Below are 19315 nucleotides of genomic sequence, written 5' to 3'. Positions count from 1 at the left end.
CCCACACACTCACAGCTTGAAGCCACCATGTGCAAAAATCCTACAAGCTCGTCCTGTTGCCCTGAGAGCAGGTCTAACACTGCTGCTCCTCCGTGCCTTGTTTAATGCCCCTGCCTCGCGGGCATTTCATCTATGGTGAAATGGCAGGAGTGACTTCACTCCTCACTCTGTCTCCTGACCAGAGATTGCACCATTTCTCAAGTGCAAAGACTGCTCGTTTTTAACCACTGCTTCACCAGAGTGTCAGCTATGTGTGTGTGTGTGACTGATCAACGCTTTGACACTGTCTGTTCTTACACACTTGGTGCCCTACGCGCTCGCAGCAGCTCCCATTACCTTTCAGTGTGGGAAGCGATGTTTGGAAGGCAGCAGTCAAGAAGGGATTCCTCTCTAGGAATATTTGGATCCTCATCAAAGTGCTCTCCTCCAGTTAGACTCTGTCTCTCTAGTCATTTTTTTTTTTGTGCCACATGACAGAAACCACTGAGGGCATGTGGGGGAGTGAAAAGTGAGCACAATGGACGGAGGCAAGTGTGGCACCTCGTATCCATTTCTTCTTTTCTTGCAGCTATTATTGTGCAAAAAGTGCTGTCGACAGCTTCTGCACTGTGCATTCTTAAACAAAAGAAACATACCTGCCTTTTGCACACTGAAATAGCGGTGCCTGCAAAAAAATACCAGCAAGTGGAAAAAACAAGACGAAACGAACAAAGCGAAGCGTTCTTTTCTCAGTATAGTAATATTCTTCCATCTGATGAGGCAATGTTACGGTGCTGCTGTAAATATTACTGCGTCAGAACTTGTCAAGTCAGCGTGTTAATTGCTTCTTTGTGACATAAGACGAAAGTAACTGTGTTCTAAAGATTAATTTACCACCACACACCAAAAATAAATCATTGCAATCATTCTATCATAGTAATGATTTTCATAACTGATAATGCATTGTATGTCCCATGCTTTACTTATCTTTACTTTAACTATGTTTTGAATACAAAAAATGACATTAAGACATAGCACTGCAAACGTTCATGCATTTTTCTTGAGCAATTGTTGATAAGTTAACAATAAATAATATTTCCTTATCAATAAATGAATGAAATAAACTGAATTGTGTCAGTTGCACATCTTTCGGTTAAGATTTTAAATCATAAATCATGAGAAGCACATTAGTTACGTGACATTTATGTCACAAATGCTTCTACTTCTTTGGGACTCTTCCTTTAGGGGGTGCCACAGTGGATCATCTGCCTCCATCTTGTCCTCTCCCCTGTGTCCTCTTCTGTCACACCAACTGTCCTCATGTCCTCCACAACATCCATGAGCCTTCTCTGTGGTCTTTCTATTTTCCTCCTGCCCGGCAGCACCATCGTCAACATCCTTTGTCCAATATAATCACTGTCCCTCCTCTGCGTGTGACCAAACCATCTCAACCTTGACTCTCTTATTTTATCTCTAAACCGTTCAACCTGAGCTGTCCCTGGAATATAATTTCTAATCCCGTCCATCCTGGTCACTCCCAACAAAAATCTCAGCATCTTCGCCTCTGCCGCCTCCAGCGCCACCTCCTGTCTTTTAGACAGTGCCACTGTCTCCAAGTGATACATCATAACAGGCCTCACCATCGTCTGGTAGACCCTTCCTTTCCCTTTCGCTGCTCTCCTTCTGTCACACATCAGGCCTGACACTTGTCACTACCTGTGGTTGCTCTAAGTGTGCGCTCAGCTACAACTGTTCTCTATGGAACGCCACAGAATAGGTTTTTTTTCATTGCGGTGAGCGCAGCTTGGTTGGACAAATGTGGGGAAAAAAAAGCGTCCCTTCCAGGGAAGCTCAGATTCTCTGGGAGTCAATGGAGCAGCGGGCGGACGCGGATGATTGGAGGAACTGTCACAACAGTGAGGAGGGAAGTCTGTGGACAAGTCTGTAGCTGGTCGCTGTGTATTATTTGCTCGCCAATATAGACCATTCTCTTTTGTACATTATACGCTGTGAATAAACCCTACTCTGTACCGTACCACCTGTCACGGGTATTCTTTCTCGCTCCTATTAACCCTCATTCCTCTTCTCTCCAGTGTAGACCTCTACCTCTCCAGGCTCTGTTCAACCTGTCCCCTACTCTGTCTACAGATTACAATGTCATCTGCAAAACACATAGTCCACAGTCCACCTCATCTGTCAACCTGTCATCACCATTGCAAACAAGAAGGGGCTCGTAGCGTCTAATGTGTTACATTTATGTAACAAATAACAAACTAATTTTGCCCGGTAGATGGTAAATGGTAAATACATTGCCTGGTATATACATTTATGGAGTGTTGCATGATGGGATTGTGTAGAGCAATCTTAAAATGCAGCCTGTGGACAAGTGGAAAGGGAACTTGGCTGGTCGCCGGTTCAAGTCCCCACCAGGTCGAAAGGGCTGGGGTACCCCTGAGCAAGGTACCCAACTCCCATTGCTCCCTGGGTGCTACTCAGTGTGGCAGCCCACTGCTCCTAATTCTAGGATGGGTCAAAATGCAGAGAATAATTTCCTTAAGGGGATTAATGAAGTATCTTAAAAAAATCTCTATACACATACATTTAGCAAAAATGGTCTCATAATTTGGCAAATATAGCCATTGTTCTGTAATTTGTACTTGGCTCGCTATTAGCTAGTAGCATTCATACCCTTGTCGCCTTTATATAGTGATCTGAACTCCACATGACAGATTTAGGAATTGCAGCAGGAGCCAGGGTTTGTGCTATCAGAGCAGATTAAGTTGCTAAGTATAGCAACATGTCAGTGAAGGCAGAGAGCAGTGTGTGGGCCCCATAAGGGTTACATTTTGGTTTCCATGGAGGCCAACTTCAAGCCCATGCCCTTAGTACACGTACCAGGCTACATGGGTACTATGTGGGTACTATAGACATGAGCTTGAAGTGGACAAATTATGCAGATCCCATATGGTTTCAGTCACATGGGCCAAACACGAGTGGGCCCCCCATGGAGACCACTGACAAACCACTTTTAAATTGATTTTGTTTGCCCAAATAGAACCCGTATGAGGCCCACATGGACGTGCTGGCTCGGATCATATCCTGTACATCATTGCTTCCAGTGGTGGTGATAAGTAGAGGAGCACACGAAATTGAGATGTAGGTCTTGTTAAGGGCTTCTGGTTAAAAAGCTGATGGAAGATGCTCAGGCATCTTGAGTCGAGGTGATGCGCGGCTGGAAAGGGGGTCATGCAATAATCGCAGTGATGAAATGACAGCTGACTGCACAGAGTGAGAGAGTGAGCGAGTGCTTATAAAATCTGGCAGCGTACGAGTGATTGGGTCAAGGAGAGCATGTCATGATGAAAATGAGAATGAGCTGCTGCGAGTTTAGATAGCAAGGAAATGCGCTTGTGACTTAGCAGATATGTGCGGTAAGACTTCTGTGAAATACTGCTAAGCTTCGTTTATCAGAAAGAGAGGCACTGACTAATTCATATTTGGCATTTTGTCTTTTTCAAAAATAATAATAATAGCAATAATAATAATAGGTTTGTGAAAAATTGGGTCATGAGAGTTCACTGCGAAACATCCCAGCCGCTGTGCTTGGAGCAGAAGGATTCTGAAAGACAAGATTTACATCATCTTTCCCTTGAGTGGATTTCTAGAACTATTACATGTCATGATCCCCTCATCCTGCTTCCATAATGTAAGGGACGTTGTGGATTTACTGAGCACAGCTGTACTGGATCTTTGAACCCAGATGGATGGAAACAGATTTCTTTTTCTGTACTCTCTGTCCCTGGTTTACATCACAGCCCAGATTGAGATGGATTAAGAGATTTGCCATATGGCCTTCTTTTCAGCTTCTAAGGTTCATGTCCAGTGTTGGAAATACTCTAATGGTGTCGGTGTGAAGATAATGTCATTTCTATTTCATTAAATGACAAAACGGTGTGTTTTCTAATGCCAAACTGATATAGTGCTTAAACTGGGCTCTATACAGTCTCTGTGATTATTGGGCGTCTGAGGCCTTGAGCTTCACCTCCAGCCTAATCACACCATTAGTGTGCTCCCCCTGTGCAAATGTGCCTGCTGATGGGCTGTCTAATGTGAGAGCTGTGGCCAGGCCTGGAAGAAGCCATCCACTTGCCTCATTTTGTCTGCTTCATTGCACTGTGGGAAATATTTCATGAGGTCTAAGTGACTAAAACACACAGTGAGCATTTTTTATCAGATCTTTGCATTTTAATATGGAGGTATTTAAAAAGTTTGAGGCCGAGGAAAGAAACTTGCTGTCCGCGTCTGCACGCTCAAAGCCTTAGATCGCGTGCATGTGTGTGATTGGTGGGGGTGGGACATATCAAAATGACAAAATACTGATTATGCACTAATCTAATCAGTGGTGATGATATTATTAAACCCTCCTTGGTGCATATCTGGTGCTTGGGAAATCTTGAGTGGAAGTGGAACAATAACACTCAGTGCAGCCTGGAGCGGTACACAGACATAACTGTATTTGTTGAATTTCTCTTTCTATTATGAAAATACAAATGAATGAAATGCTAATTTGATGAAGTGAAGTGGTAACAATGCCGTTTTTAACAGTTCTGTTTGGTTTTCTAGGACGAGTTCAATGAAGTAGCCCGTCATTTTGAGAATTATTTCTGCTGTCAGTGATGAAAATGATTGAGGCAAAAACAGAAATGAGTGCAGTCATTACTTTGTCAATAACCCACAACGTCACGGAGAGAACATGTCTTTTTATACTATCATCGTTGTCCTGAAAAACACACTCAGCCACTTATCTTAAGTGCTATAATTTGAAACAACATTTTATACCCATTTACCGCAACGTGCAAATTTTTGTCAGTAAATGCAGCAAATGATTCGCAAATAGCACATGTTTAAATACACTTCTCAGTGAACAGTCCCACAATAACTGCTTCCCTTTAATATATAACTGAAAAAAACTAAAACAAATGTTGTAATGGGATCATCAAATATGAAAATGCATTCATTATTTGCAAACTACTATGCCAGTGTTTGAGGGGAAGAAAAAAAAATTGTTTGTAGGTCTATTAAACACTTTTGCCACTTCTGGGTTGCAAATCAAAAGTAAACAGAAATTAGCTTTTCAACTTTTAGAAATTCAAATATTATTCAAAACATCATCAAGTATAAAATATATAATAGTCATTTGCCTTGAATTTTTTTTTTTTTGCATGATGTGATATTGAAAAATGTTTCTATAAAAAAGCATTGATATTCTGGTGTGAAGTGCTGTTGTGAGTGCACTGCAAACAGGGATGAGGTCAAAGCTTGTAGGTGTAATCATTTTGCATGACTTTGGTACCAGAGACACATCCACAGCGTGTGTTTAGGACAAAAATGTGGCAATAACATTTTGGTTCTGGTTAAACTGCACGATTACAGGATACACAATAGTGGAGTAAATACATGGCCATGATTATTCCTCAGTCTACTCCAAGTGTTGCGACCACCCCAGTGACTTTGCTGCTATCGTATTGCAATCTGCAAAGTCAGTGAACATTTTTTGCTCTGCTCGAGCATTTCGCAGTTTGGCAGATTTGTTTCGTTAAAAGACACTTCTTCACTCTGTTGATGATGAAAATCCCGCCGGGAATTATGTTAGTGTCAAAATACATTAGCCATTGCAAATCAGTTGTACGTGAATCCGATCTCTCGGAGTGAGGCGCACGCTTGCCTCTTGGGGAATTAGGCTCATGGAAAGATGTCTTGTTGGTCAGAACAAGATTTGACATTTAGTTGCTCTAAACCTCCGTGCTCTCAGCTTTTCATCGTATTAATTCCATCCTTAGGGGACAGAAATCACTCACTGAAGTCTTGGCTTGATGACCCCGTCCACCAACCTTATCACCCCGGGAGCTCACCTTTCGTGGGGGAAAGTGTTAGGACATGTTTCGTTGCAGGCTGCAGTCACGCTTGAAGGCAAGAAGAGAGCAGATGTTACTTGAAACGCCATCAGACTTTGCTGAATGTGCAGAATCTTCAAACTCTACCATTGCGATTTTACAAGGAGGCATGTTATGTATATTTGACTTCCAATCAACCACAGTTGGCAACCGATAGAGTCGCCCCCTGGTGGCCAATCACTGCTTCCATCATACTTCCTAGGGATTCAGCACACTATAAGTACTCACAATCCTTTGGGCAAGCACGTTAAATGTATTAAAGAAACAAATAAACATGTACAAATATAGGAGACAAACACTCCGTTATTGTAAAGACATGTATGGCAGTACAACAAACAACAATGAAGATATAAATGGGAGAGGTGTGAAAAGGAAAGAAAACTTCCAGAAGGATGAGATGTTTACCATTTTTCTTTTTTTTTTAACTTACTTGTGTTATATAATTTCAGAGATTTAATCAATTCTAAGGACAAAAAAAATGTGTCTATAGGACATTTTCCACATATATATATATACATACACATATATATATATACACATATATATACATATATATGTATATACATATATACATATACATGTATATATATATATATATATGTATATATATATATATATATACATATATAAATTACAAATATTATCTTGCACACTGGACACGAGAAACATTGTGTTGATTCAACTGTTTGTATATTGATTTTGCATGGAAAATGTCATATAGACACATTTTTTTTTGTCCTTAGAATTGATTAAATCTCTGAAATTATATAACACAAGTAAGTAAAAAAAAAAAGAAAAATGGTAAACATCTCATCCTTCTGGAAGTTTTCTTTCCTTTTCACACCTCTCCTATTTATATCTTCATTGTTGTTTGTTGTGCTGCCATACATGTCTTTACAATAACGGAGTGTTTGTCTCCTATATTTGTACGTGTTTATTTGTTTCTTTAATACATTTAACGTGCTTGCCCAAAGGATTGTGAGTACTTATAGTGTGCTGAATCCCTAGGAAGTATGATGGAAGCAGTGATTGGCCTCCAGGGGGCGACTCCATCGATTGCCAACTGTGGTTGATTGGAAGTCAAATATACATAACATGCCTCCTTGTAAAATCGCAATGGTAGAGTTTGAAGATTCTGCACATTCAGCATACATGTATATATATATATATATACACATATATATATATATAGAGCAAACCCTTGGGTCCTCTACATTTAAAGTGGCAATCAGGGCGCCTGGGTGAAGCATAAGCGTTAAAGCAAACCACTGATCAGCGGCTAATTTCACCCTTGATCTTTCCAAAATGACTCTTTGACCTATTATAGATCAGCTGCCAGGGACACAGACTGCGAGTGAATTGAAATGGCAGTGGGACATGAAATGAGGCTATAATCTGTGTTTATTGCCGAATGAACAGCCACGAGACCAGCTGTACACATCTTAACTAAAGACTGGATGCTAACGGGCTGATTTAGTTTCACTAACACAGGGCAGAACACGAAAAATGAGCTGTGTGTAAATAAAACTAAAAGACACATACGATAATAAACCAGGTGAGTCAGCCCCCGTGGCATCAGTGTTTGTGAATCTGACATGTCGAGCTTCCACGTGCACTTTCGGTCTATTCAAGCTTTCAAAGCGCCTTGCAGTCAGACCGTTATATTCTTGTTTTCACTTTCATCTTCTTTCATTCAATTAACTCTCAGACTAAAGAGGTCAAGGCAAACGCACTTCTGTCGAGTTATCCTCGTCCTTTTTTTCTTCAGACGTCTATTTGAAGTCATTTTAACTTTTTGTCCCTCGTCAGATTTCACAGGCTTGACTCATGTCCTGCGTGTAAATCACAGGGATTTCGTTCCCCACATAATGACTCAGCGTTGTTGACAGAGTTTAAATCACCTTCATCTGTGAGCAGGGGCGTACGTTCGTATTCCCAGTGTCAACTCTTTATTGACCAGACATTTATACGTGGGCAGTGTTCACTCATTTAAACGTTATTTTTTTGGGCATGTGTTCGTGTATGAAGTACTGACACATACAGTATAATATAGCACTGATAGTAGTGTACAGTACCTGCATTGACCGAAACAGGCTTGAAACACACACACCTGGTCTTACTGAAAACATGACTGCCAGGTGTAACACAAGGGAAAGCACATTTTAGCCAGTAGCCGCAAAACAAGAGCCTGTTTAAATCTACTTTTGCTTAAATCTACCATACCTTAAGAATATGCCATAAACCCGAAGCATCCTTTTTTTAAAACAAGCTGGTGATGTTTCATCTACATCAGGCAAATATAACAACACGTATTATTTTAATTTGCATTTTTCCCACTTGCTTTTTTTATTCATGCATGTGAATCTCAAGGCACTTGTATTTCTGTTTGTTAAAAATCATCAAAGTGAGTTTATGGGTGTCATAAATGTTGTCAGTGGCTCATTGAAATAGAGCAAATGTGAATAGGTGACAAGGTTGCGGCCGTTGTTATTCAGTTCATGCTTTGTTTTAACGTGCCTCCACAGAAATGTATCATATTTCAGTCGCTGCATCATATTTTGTATTTGTGTCAATATAAAAATCGAAGATGGTCTACAGGATTAATGTACTTTTCACCCATAAATACCACCTTGTGGCATGTGGAAAGGCGAATAGAAACAGTCCAATTATCTAACAAGGAGCTCTTTGGCTCAAGGTTAATTCATTCAGATGCAAATCATAAAAGGAACAATAAGCCACAGCACTCCTGCTTGCAGCAAAGCTTGACGCGAAATGCTTCCCCCATATCACAGACAAGTTCATTCACAGGCGTGATCAAGTTTCCACATCACATCACAAGGCTGTGATTGGTTTTCCATACCACTCGCAGCCTTTACGTGCACACGTTGAACTCCGCTTTGAGGTGAGCGCAAAGAAACTTTCCACCGTTCAGCAGATGAATGTGGGAAGAGCCTTCTATTTTCTGCACATATATCATTCTGCCCAGTGAAGGTCAAGCATGCACTCTGTTGAGAGGAGGGAGACGTCCAATGATAAGGTTGGTATTTTCCTATATGTTTACTGTCAACGGCACCATGACGAGACAAAAAACATGTTTTGTCCATCTTCTAGAGCGCACATTTTCTTGTCAGTCAAATGGACACAGTCATAAAGCCTAACCTCTAACTGGAAACAAGCACTTGTGAACCAAAGTCCACAGTGAAAATCACTTTTTTTGTTTTTTATCTCCTGAGGCTACTGGTTTACTGCTGAAATATTTAAATTAAATAAGTGTATGTCACTAGATTGAATACCAAAGTCAACAAAAAACATAGTCCAGCTTACTGATGAATGCAGCAGTGGAGCAATATGCCATTGGTTTAACACCAAATTATGGAATTTGGTGTTAAACTTCCAGTTGGAAAAGCTGTCCTACAGTGAGATAATAATGGCTGAAACATCCATAAGAATAAAAACATTTCATTTTAATGTCTCAAAATGTACAATTTGTGCAAAGTTAACAGATGTCACCTGCAACTTTGTTCCTATTGGACGATAGCAGCTGTCAGTCGCACTGGTGTCCACTCATATGTGTTGTTTGTTATTGTGTTTTAGCCTTAAACGGAGAGCTTAATGTACATGACTGAGGTCATGCTTCTGCTCAAGAAGAGTTGGAACTAGGAATTGAGACCAGCGGTGTGTCGTTCCGCGAACGAGCCGATTCTTTGTCGTGAACGAGAAGAGTCGGCTCCCGACGGGGAGAGCCGAACGTTCCAAACAACTCCAAAGACAGCCAGTGCAGTGATACAGGCCAGAGTGACAGAGACAGGCTTAGGTTGGTGGGTTGGTTAGGTGCAGGTTCTGTGTTCAGTTGTTCACTTAAAGTTTTAATTGAAATGTGTTTTTGTGATAAAAAAACAAAAACAAAAAAAACAACAACACAAAAATAAGTCTTTCATGAAAACACTAATTAAAACACTGTTTGCAACACACTTTAAAATCGCTAAATTAGGCTAAACAAGAAGGCTCTGAGTGAGACTCAGCAAAGAGCCATTTGGGAGCTGTATGAGCCCGCTCTTCTAAGGGAGCTGAGCCAAAACAACCGAATCCTTGAAAAGAGCCGGACTCCCATTACTAATTGAGACACCTTTACTGGTATTATAAATCAAATGCAGAATGGATCATTTCCACATAGACCTAGAGGGTCAGGTTTACAGCATCGTCTGTAGGCGAACTGTTGGGGGTCCAGGTGGTGAATTTAATGTAGGGATAGAATCCAGAATCTTCAGAACTACAGAGCGACAGGTCTGTCGTCAGTAAGTCCTGTCGCCCTTGCTTTTTTGGGGACAGGGATGGTGGTGGAGGTCTTGAAGCAGGCTGGTACGTGACATGTCTCCAAGATCAAATTAAATATTGTATATCTGTATGTAGATTTACATATATACCTATATGTTTTAATATGGTCTATAATCAGTGTAACCACACTTCATACAACATAAACGATCCCTTTAAGGCTTGAGCATTTCAACTATTACCCAAACAATTTGAAATAGTCCATTTGTGAGTGACTTTTTCCTCCCACATTTGAGCGACTTCGCTTTTTTTTGGAAATCATTTCTACCAGTAAATAACTGTTAGTCTTAGAAAAGACTAATAAAATAAATAAAAATATATATAAAAATAAAAATAAAAATAATAACAATAGCAGAGACGTGAAGAAGCACGCCACTTAAGCAGAAATGTAATTAAGAACAATACAACTTTAAAGCTGGGAATGTAGAACATACAACTAAACCCCCTCTTCTGAGGTTAACTTGCAACTGCCTTTGACAAATAATAAGAAGTGGGCTGAGAGATGAGTGAGGGTGAGGGAGAATTAGAATTAGAATTAATTGTATTTGCACACACACCGATTAGTGATTGTGAATTCTGCCTTTATCCTATCATCCTGATCTGAGCCTAGGAAGCAATCAGGGTCGGGCACTTTGGGCAGGGGCACCCCAGTCCTTGACCTTCATGCGGGCAACGTAGCGACAGCTCCTGTGTTTATAAAAGGGGGAGGAGTCTGCGATAATGAGCCTTGGCACATGTTTAATATCAATACTTTATACTAAACTGTAAAGATTTGCATCTGGATCAATAAATAACATTAACTAGATAGACATATACGCCGTTCGCTGACAAGAGCAGTTCAGTTATACTTTAACCCAACATGAATGCTGGGAATGTAATACACTGCTGTTATTGTCTGGGAGCTGATGAATTAAGAAGCAGATTTCGCCAGGAGGTCATCGGATTGAAGCAGCAGCAATGTAGGACGTTCATTACGGCAGCACACCGCGGGAACGTGACTTTGATGTGCACACGACGCGCGAGTAGAAAGGGAAAGAAGAAGTGACACTGGAACGGTAACTGCTCTGATAACAGCGGTGAAATCCTGTTGCGAAAGCCATCACTTTTCATATATTCCAATTACACCACTCTCCTGCGCGGCCATCATGAATCATAAAACAGATCATGATCCTTTAATGGAGACATTGAATTACTGACAAGTTAGGCTTGGTTGTTTCCCCGATCCTGTTATTCTCTGCTCACTGGTGTAAGGAATGGGCTGAAATGATTTTTTTTCTTCTTTGCTTTCCACAAATGAGGTGTGCGACGGGAAGTGAAGCGGGCAGAATTACACCGTGATTGAAGACTTAACTGCAAGGTGAAGAAAACGATGATGAGGTTGATAAGGGAAAGATTCTGCTCCTAACGACACGGGAAAGAACCCCGAAACCAGAGGGTATGCCAGTATTGTCAAAGCGGTTGTGGGATTGTTTTTGTACATTTCGTTATGAAAATGAAGTCAGCTGTTTGCCTCATGTTAAGCAGCAGTTCTCTGGTTATCACTGTCGCCTCACAACAGCCTGAGCCTAGAGGTTGGAATTGTATTGCTTGTTTGTGTGGGTGTGTTTTTTTTTCTTTATTTTTTTCCTCAACTTGCCAATGACTGTTGCAACTGAACTGGAAACTGCAAAGTGTGCGTGAATCAAGCGTCACATTCAACCACTAAAACTAATTATTCTGTTCAGGAATGCAAGTCATGAACTAAACTTGACATCTTAATCAAGAAATAATAATGGGCTTTAGTGTTTGTTTCTGTCTTTTGTTGTTTTTGTACATTTGAAAGTACATGGTTAACAATAATCATTTTTCAAGAAGAGAAAAGCATATATTTTTAAGTATGGGGATTAGAAATAGGCATTTTTATGAAGATCATTTATCCATTTGTAATAATCATTTAGTAAGTGCAATTAATTCATTCAATTATCTTTGTGTGAAATCATTTTCCAAGATTTTCTACAACGCTCGGAAAGATGGCCAAACATCATAAAACGTGCTTATGCAGCGGTGTGAATTTAAGTGTTTGTCTGTACAGAGTTGACGGCTCAGCTTACGCCACAGGCGTAAGAAAACAGAGACTATTGTACAGGAGAGAAGCTGTACCTCTGCTCTCCCTGCAGGACAAACCGACTCCTCATGTACACACGGTCAGGGAAAAAGGACACGACTGGGTACATGTCTGCTAGTGGAACGTTGGTATTAATACAGTATTTGTCTGAAATCCGAGTTGCAGTCGTACGAGACGAGCCTCTCACCGTCTCAGGCGGGTGATGAGCCAATGATGAAAGAGTGGACTCAAAAAAAAGGCAACGTCAAGATTTGAATGCAGCATCACGACGTCTCATTTCAAAATTTTACACAGAGCTGTGAAGATAAGCAAATCACGTCCCTTAACCTTAAAAAAAAAACACTCAACACGAAAGCCACTGTGTATTTTGGTACATTAAAGGTGTGTATTTATCCTCTATAAATAGATTCTGCACGGAGCGGATTGTGTAGGCAACTGTGTTTATACGTGACTTATTTATCTGTCACGATAGGAGTGACGCAGCGCACGTTTCGAGGATTTTTTAAGTATTTTTAATGGGTCTACATTTCGGTTTGATTCCCGTGTCGGACGTCTTGCTCATGCCTCTTCCTGTCTCTGACCAATCAGTGGCCGGCAGTCTGATGACATCACGCAAAGTACCAGCTCAGCTCAGCTCGCTTGAAACGTCGCCTGAGCAGGTACTTAAAAAGTACCAGCTACTTTTGCTAAAGGAAAAGTGTGCTGAGGAGATTTTGAGGAGATTAGCAGTTTAAATTTGAATTTAGAGTTTCATTTCACATAAAGCCACTAAATTGTATTGTGAAAAATGGTAGTATGAAACTATAAACAATGAGTTTTTGAGAAGTATTCCTTCCCCTTAATGTGTAAAAAATAAAAACTGCACCGAAACGAAATGGCCCAAAAACCACAATACAAACCGAACCGTGGGCTTGTCGAACCGCTGCACCCCTGCGAGATAACCACGTATACGCTGGTTCACGCCAGGAAAAGGCGGTTTGCACTTTCATAAACCAAACGAATGCTTCCTTGTGCTGAAGAAAAGATTTCACCTCTCTTTGTCTAAGCAGAGACTCATCATATTAGAAAAGACTGGAAAAATAACAGTTTATTTCAAAAACAATATTGACTGAGCTCCTTTAAAGATCCATACAATTTAAAAAAAATATTTTTTTTTTTATTTTCCACAGAAAGGCTCGCCAATTCAATTAGAGGCTGTGCCGTCCCTTTAAAAACACACTGAATGGTTCAATTTGTGTTTTGATAAGGAGGAATTACTTGATGGTTAGAGTTTATGCGATAAAAGCTACTTTTTATTGATCAATCCACCATCTGCTATTGCAAGCAGCCACTTACCTCTTACCGATGCTGCTCTTGTTCACGATAGTCAAAAACTGAGAGCAACTGAGTTCCCCAAGTTTTCTCAGCACGTCTACAAAAAACTTTTTCCGAGCTCTATCTCCAAGGCTTTTTTGTAAAGGTCACATATTCCTTATCTGAACTGCATAGAAATGCTTTCAGTCTATTGTTATCTTTGGCAAAAGGAACATCCCAAAATCATAGCGTGTGTGTGTGTGTTCCACTCATTGTCTGCAGGTTATTTATTTTTTTTTTTTTCCCTTAAATGTAGCTCATAGGCTCTGTCATTTGATTGAGTTATGCACTTTCATGAATCATGGTGGTCAGACTCTTAAAGTGACGCATGACATTTTGTCAGCCTGACATCTCCATCCAAGCATACTGATGCCACAGAGCACGGGAAAAAAAAAGCCCCGGAGTGGAAAAAGTGGAATTTGAAGCGAGGCGATCGCACTTATATGAAAACAAAACAGTGATTCAAAGGCAGTATGAATGGCTGGAGCTGTCGGGATGCTTTTGCTGATTGATTGGTGCGCCGTTTGGATGTGAAACAGATGTCTTCAGCTGTACTCCACTGCAGCCTGTGTGAGCTGTCACTCAGGCTCTTTCACATTTTTGTCAAAAACCGGTGCAGGTTTTTTTGCGGTACATGGAAGTGAATGGCAGCCAAAGCGTCTGTGCTATTTCTTACATGCACGGGTTTAAAGCACTTGTGGCTATGGAGAGACACTATTGCAGACAAATTGTTACTCTTCTCTGGAGCGCCTCAGTCCTGTGTGGTTCACACACAGTTCACTTTCTAAAGAGCCGAGAGACTCCCTTTGACGAGGAGTCGCTTCACTTTACAGCTTACCCTCACCACTTTAAGAACGTCACTCGCTGACAAGTGAATGTGACTGTGGATGCCATAAACCTGCGATGGTATGTGTTGTCATGCAAGCGCAAAGAGCATAAAGGGAATCATGAAAGGAAAGCTGATCGAGATACTTAAAAGCAGGATATTTTGTGGTTTTGATCTGGTCGAGAGAAGAAGACGCATCGCTTTGATTTCCTTTTCGACTCTGCAGTCACACAACTGTACAAGACAAAGAGTTCAACTCACCTGCTTGTTAGTGTTACTGTTATTCAATAAAACGGTTTCATCCTTGAAAATGGAGAGTTTTGTGATTAAACTCAAGGATGTACACTTAGTGTGTGACTTACTGACACATAGTCGTTGTCTACTGAAGTTTACAATAATAAACATGGCCTTTTCTATGAAAATTTACTCAGTTTACACAGTTTGTGTCACCGAAGTATTTTTAACACTGAAGCCACGAAAGAAAAATATTGAGTGGATCAACACTAAAATTGTCCACTTTTTTCTATGGGTTTTGGTTTTATGTTGTTTTGTGAAGTCACAATAATACATGTGTTCTTGTGTCTTTGCAAAGTGGCCGAATGATCCCAAAATATGGTTCACTGGCTCGTCTGCCTGTGCTGTCATCTTTGCCCTTCCTGTTATTTTATGAATTCATGCAAATAGCTGACGCGTCTTAATTGTCCGAATACAATTTACTGTATGCGCTAAATTGCATTTCTCCATTAAGTAGACAATGAGTCCATGTGAGCCTATCATTGTTGAAAATACAGTATATATATATAAATAATTGTTTGTTATATTCAAATTATTGCCGCAAGTTCACACAAGGCTGTTAAGTCTAGTAGCTTTTTTCACACAAGTGTCCACAAAAAGTTTCAGAAGTGAATTCTACAGCTCAAAAACAAACAAACACACACACAAAAAAAGCCGTTGTTGTTGGTTTGATGTGATAAAAACATATTGTCTTCTGTGCTGCCCCTGTATACACAAACACTCCATAAGTCAGGTCTGATAGGATTACTTGAGAGAGCCGGGACAGAGCATACAAACAATGTTACATCATTACTGTTCACATAGACCGTACAGAGGCAATAACAATAATACAGCAACTAAAATCACTAAAAGTTGAGCACTTTCGCTTTAAAATGGTCTTTACAGTCCTGAATAAAGGTTCCTATCGCCTGATGATAGCGGGTGAAATTGTTATTTTAAATAAAAAACAATCAGCACTGTATCATCTGCAAATCTAAAAAGCTTGTACTTGGCAACTCGTCTTGTACTGATGTGTGACAATTTTGTGAGATAATGTGAAGAATAGTAGTACCAAACTATACTTAAGAGAGAAAAAAAAACAAAAAAAAAACAGCCATTGCATTCCAAACGCTGCATCAAAGCTCGGCCCCGAAAAACACAGAAAGCTGTTGTCTGCAGCAAATCTGCAGACAACAATTTTGGATTCACTTCCTCTGGCATTTTTCACACTATTCACTAACTTATGGGTTTCAACAAATACATAAAAAAAAAGACTTAGAAACAAAGTACTAGCTTTAATAACATCGGCAGCAGCATCCAGTCAAAACATAATAATATATTGATCTATAACACTTCCTGTGAAAGATGCTCCACAGTTGCAGTAAATAGCTGTTCTTAGCCTATACAACTGCACTGAATTATTCAGCCACCTGAACTGTGAAAGCAGAACACCACAGTGAAAAGGACACACAGACTGAGGCATGTCCGGAGCCATAAATCGATCAGGAAGTGTGTATTTTTCCGGGATGTTGCCTAATCCGACTCAACAGCAGCATGTTTTACTTGTTTTGTCATTCCTACTACACTTCCTTATTTTGTTTCTCTTGCAGTGTGCTAGAAGATTGCATACAGGGACAGGACTACGGCAATTTTGAATAGGGAAATCTGTAATGCACTGCTGGCAGTGTGAGACATGTGGTCAGCAAAACTGGCAAACCTTTTTGTGAGTGTCATAAAATCTCCCAAACCCACTTCCAGGGTCACACAGCCAAAGAAATACTGTGTCTGTGTTTTTAGGGCCATCTCGCACACAAGGCAGCAGGGGAAGTCAGTGCCATTATGGGGTTTTGATGGATGCGAGGCTTGTATTTGTTATACATTCCAAATGTTGTTTTTGTTTTTTTTTTCTTTTTCAAACTTGTATTACTGTCATAAACCACATATTCCCTGCAAGTAATCCTCGCCTTTCAAACAGTACAGAGTGACGCGTCTGTTGAAGCATCGCTGAGAGGAAACGCAGTGTTCCTCGGTGACAGCACTCACTGTTCTCTGGCAGGAGAGTGGGGCTGCATTCGCGACACGAGGTACAAGGCTGGAAAAAATCAATATGTGTTGTTTGATTGTGATTTCATTTGAAAACGTTTCCTGATCATGCAGTCAGTTATTGGCATTGGTGAGCAAGAATTGGCCTTAATAAGACAACGATGGCATTTCCTTTGCCATTCTTCACATTTTAATGAAAAGCAAATATACTGTAGTGTGTGTCATCGCCTCCTCTGCTGTAGGTCTTGCATTCATGGTAGGTGCTTCCGAAAGTCAAGGCTGGTGGCTGAATTTTCATTAGAAAGAACTGGTTTACTGTAAATAAATGAATAAATACTAAATAACTAAATAAATACATGAAAGGAGTGTATTCCATTTGTAGAAAATTGATGTGTTGAGGATTCAGTTTTTTCTTTTACAAAAACTATGATTATTGTCTAAGAATTCAAACAAGGATACATTTGTTGTATTTGTATGTGTAATTTTCCTTTGCACATGCATATTTTGCCAGACATAATGATACACACTAGTTAGTAGGAAGAATCCTTGACTTTGAGAAACACTTACGTTCACCAGGTGTGCAGAGAGAAGAGGTAAATACACGCTGTTTGGCAGAACCATATTATGATATTATAAAATTATCAATAACCATTATATTTCATAATTCACCCGTCAGTTGTCAGAGCTGCTGCACATATCACAGACTGCCTGCACAAACACACGCCTGCATGAGCCACCATCTGATATTTCATTTGCAGACTTAATCTTTTCAGCATGATATCCTCCCGTATAATACTATAAACAAGCACTACAAGTATGCTTTTTTTTGTATCATTGCTATTCTGACACAAGTATAGGTTTACATATCATCACTTAAACTGTGCAGCTGATGTGCAATGAATATGGGAATGGTGCAGTTGAAATTTCATATCGTGTGTCTCTCTCTGCTCAGTTTACAGTGTGACGGCTGTAAAGAAAAACACTAAAGCAGATATGGCAGCCATTATTGGACATATCCAGTGTCTCCGTCTGGGTTTTTATTTCTCTCCTACTCTGTGCTGACTTCTGTTTATGGAAATGTGAATTTGAAATTCTATAGGCTTTTTGCGTGTGTGCGTACACTACTTTTACAGTAAGTGATGAGTATAAACTGCAATTATTTAAAGCAGTGTCTGCATAATCTGCTTTTGAGTGCACACACACAATTGTTCAGCCTTGAATCTGCATGATTATTCATCTTTCTCGCCAAAGTATGTGTGAACGAGAAGAGGATAAGGAACATTCTGCAAGTCATGTAAACTGCATGCATTTCCAGGATGGTGACAGTCAGAACAACTACTTTACAACAAGGACATTTACATGTGTACATTTAATGAAGTGTAAGGAACATAAATATTATTATATTATTATACTGATGCAATATAATAAGGACTTTAGCAAGAGCACTTTAGCACCACTGTCACTTACACACTTTGGTCCTTAGGCAACTTATGGACACCATTTCCTTGTGTGCCTTTGGCATCTATTTTATATTGGTCATAATTTTTCTTTGTTAACTGGAACACAGCCTATGCTGTTTCTCCTCATTTATTGTCATTTACTGGACTGGGGTTCCCTGGTTAGGATGTGATCGTCCATTTAGGCCCTTAGGCAAGGTCCTTCAACTGACCGAAATACTGGTTCGGACATCACCCGGGTCAAGAAGGCTAGCACTAGGTGTTGAGGATCCAGGGCTGATCAGAAGTGGGCTTCAAGAACATGCCATCCCATAAATTGGAGCTCTGAAAGAATGTTACAACCCCAGTAAGAAAGAGTATTTTTTTTTTTTTTGTAAGCCAACACCTCAATTGACCAGCAGAAGTGACATCAAGAAGAAGGAACACAAGAAGCTTGAGAAAGACCTGAAAGAGGGACTAGAGAAGATGTGGAGTAAGGACAACTGTGGTCCCTCAGTCTGCAGGACCCGAGCTTGGGGGAGACACAAGACCACCTAAGTGGGCAAGTGAGGATTTTTTTTGTCTGCTTCTTTGTGTGTTTCCTTCCTGTTTTATTAATTCACACCTACCCAGGTGTGAATTCAGCTCGACAAAATCAATTTGAAGTAGTTTGGGGGTCATGACAGCATCAGCTGCGGGCTCCTCAAAACATGTGCTGATCGGCTATGAATAATTGTGTAAATCATCTTCAATATGAGCAATAAGCTAGGGAGAGTACAACTGCTCTGGAAGACAAATACATCACAAATACCATGGCAGCTACAGACCAGTGGCACTAATATCCCACGTAATGAAGACCCCAGAGTGGCACGTCTTGGTTCTACTGTATGGTAAGACCACTGCAGATTGTGTACCTGCCTGACATAGGGGTGGATCCTCAATACCTTATATAACTATGGTGACATCAGGAATCTTGGATTGAAGTGCCATCTCGTCAGCATACAAGAAAAGGCAG

The sequence above is a fragment of the Solea senegalensis genome, linkage group LG13 (assembly GCF_019176455.1).
Source record: "Solea senegalensis isolate Sse05_10M linkage group LG13, IFAPA_SoseM_1, whole genome shotgun sequence".
Classification (NCBI taxonomy): Eukaryota; Metazoa; Chordata; class Actinopteri; order Pleuronectiformes; family Soleidae; genus Solea; species Solea senegalensis.
This window is presented reverse-complemented; position numbering follows the sequence as displayed.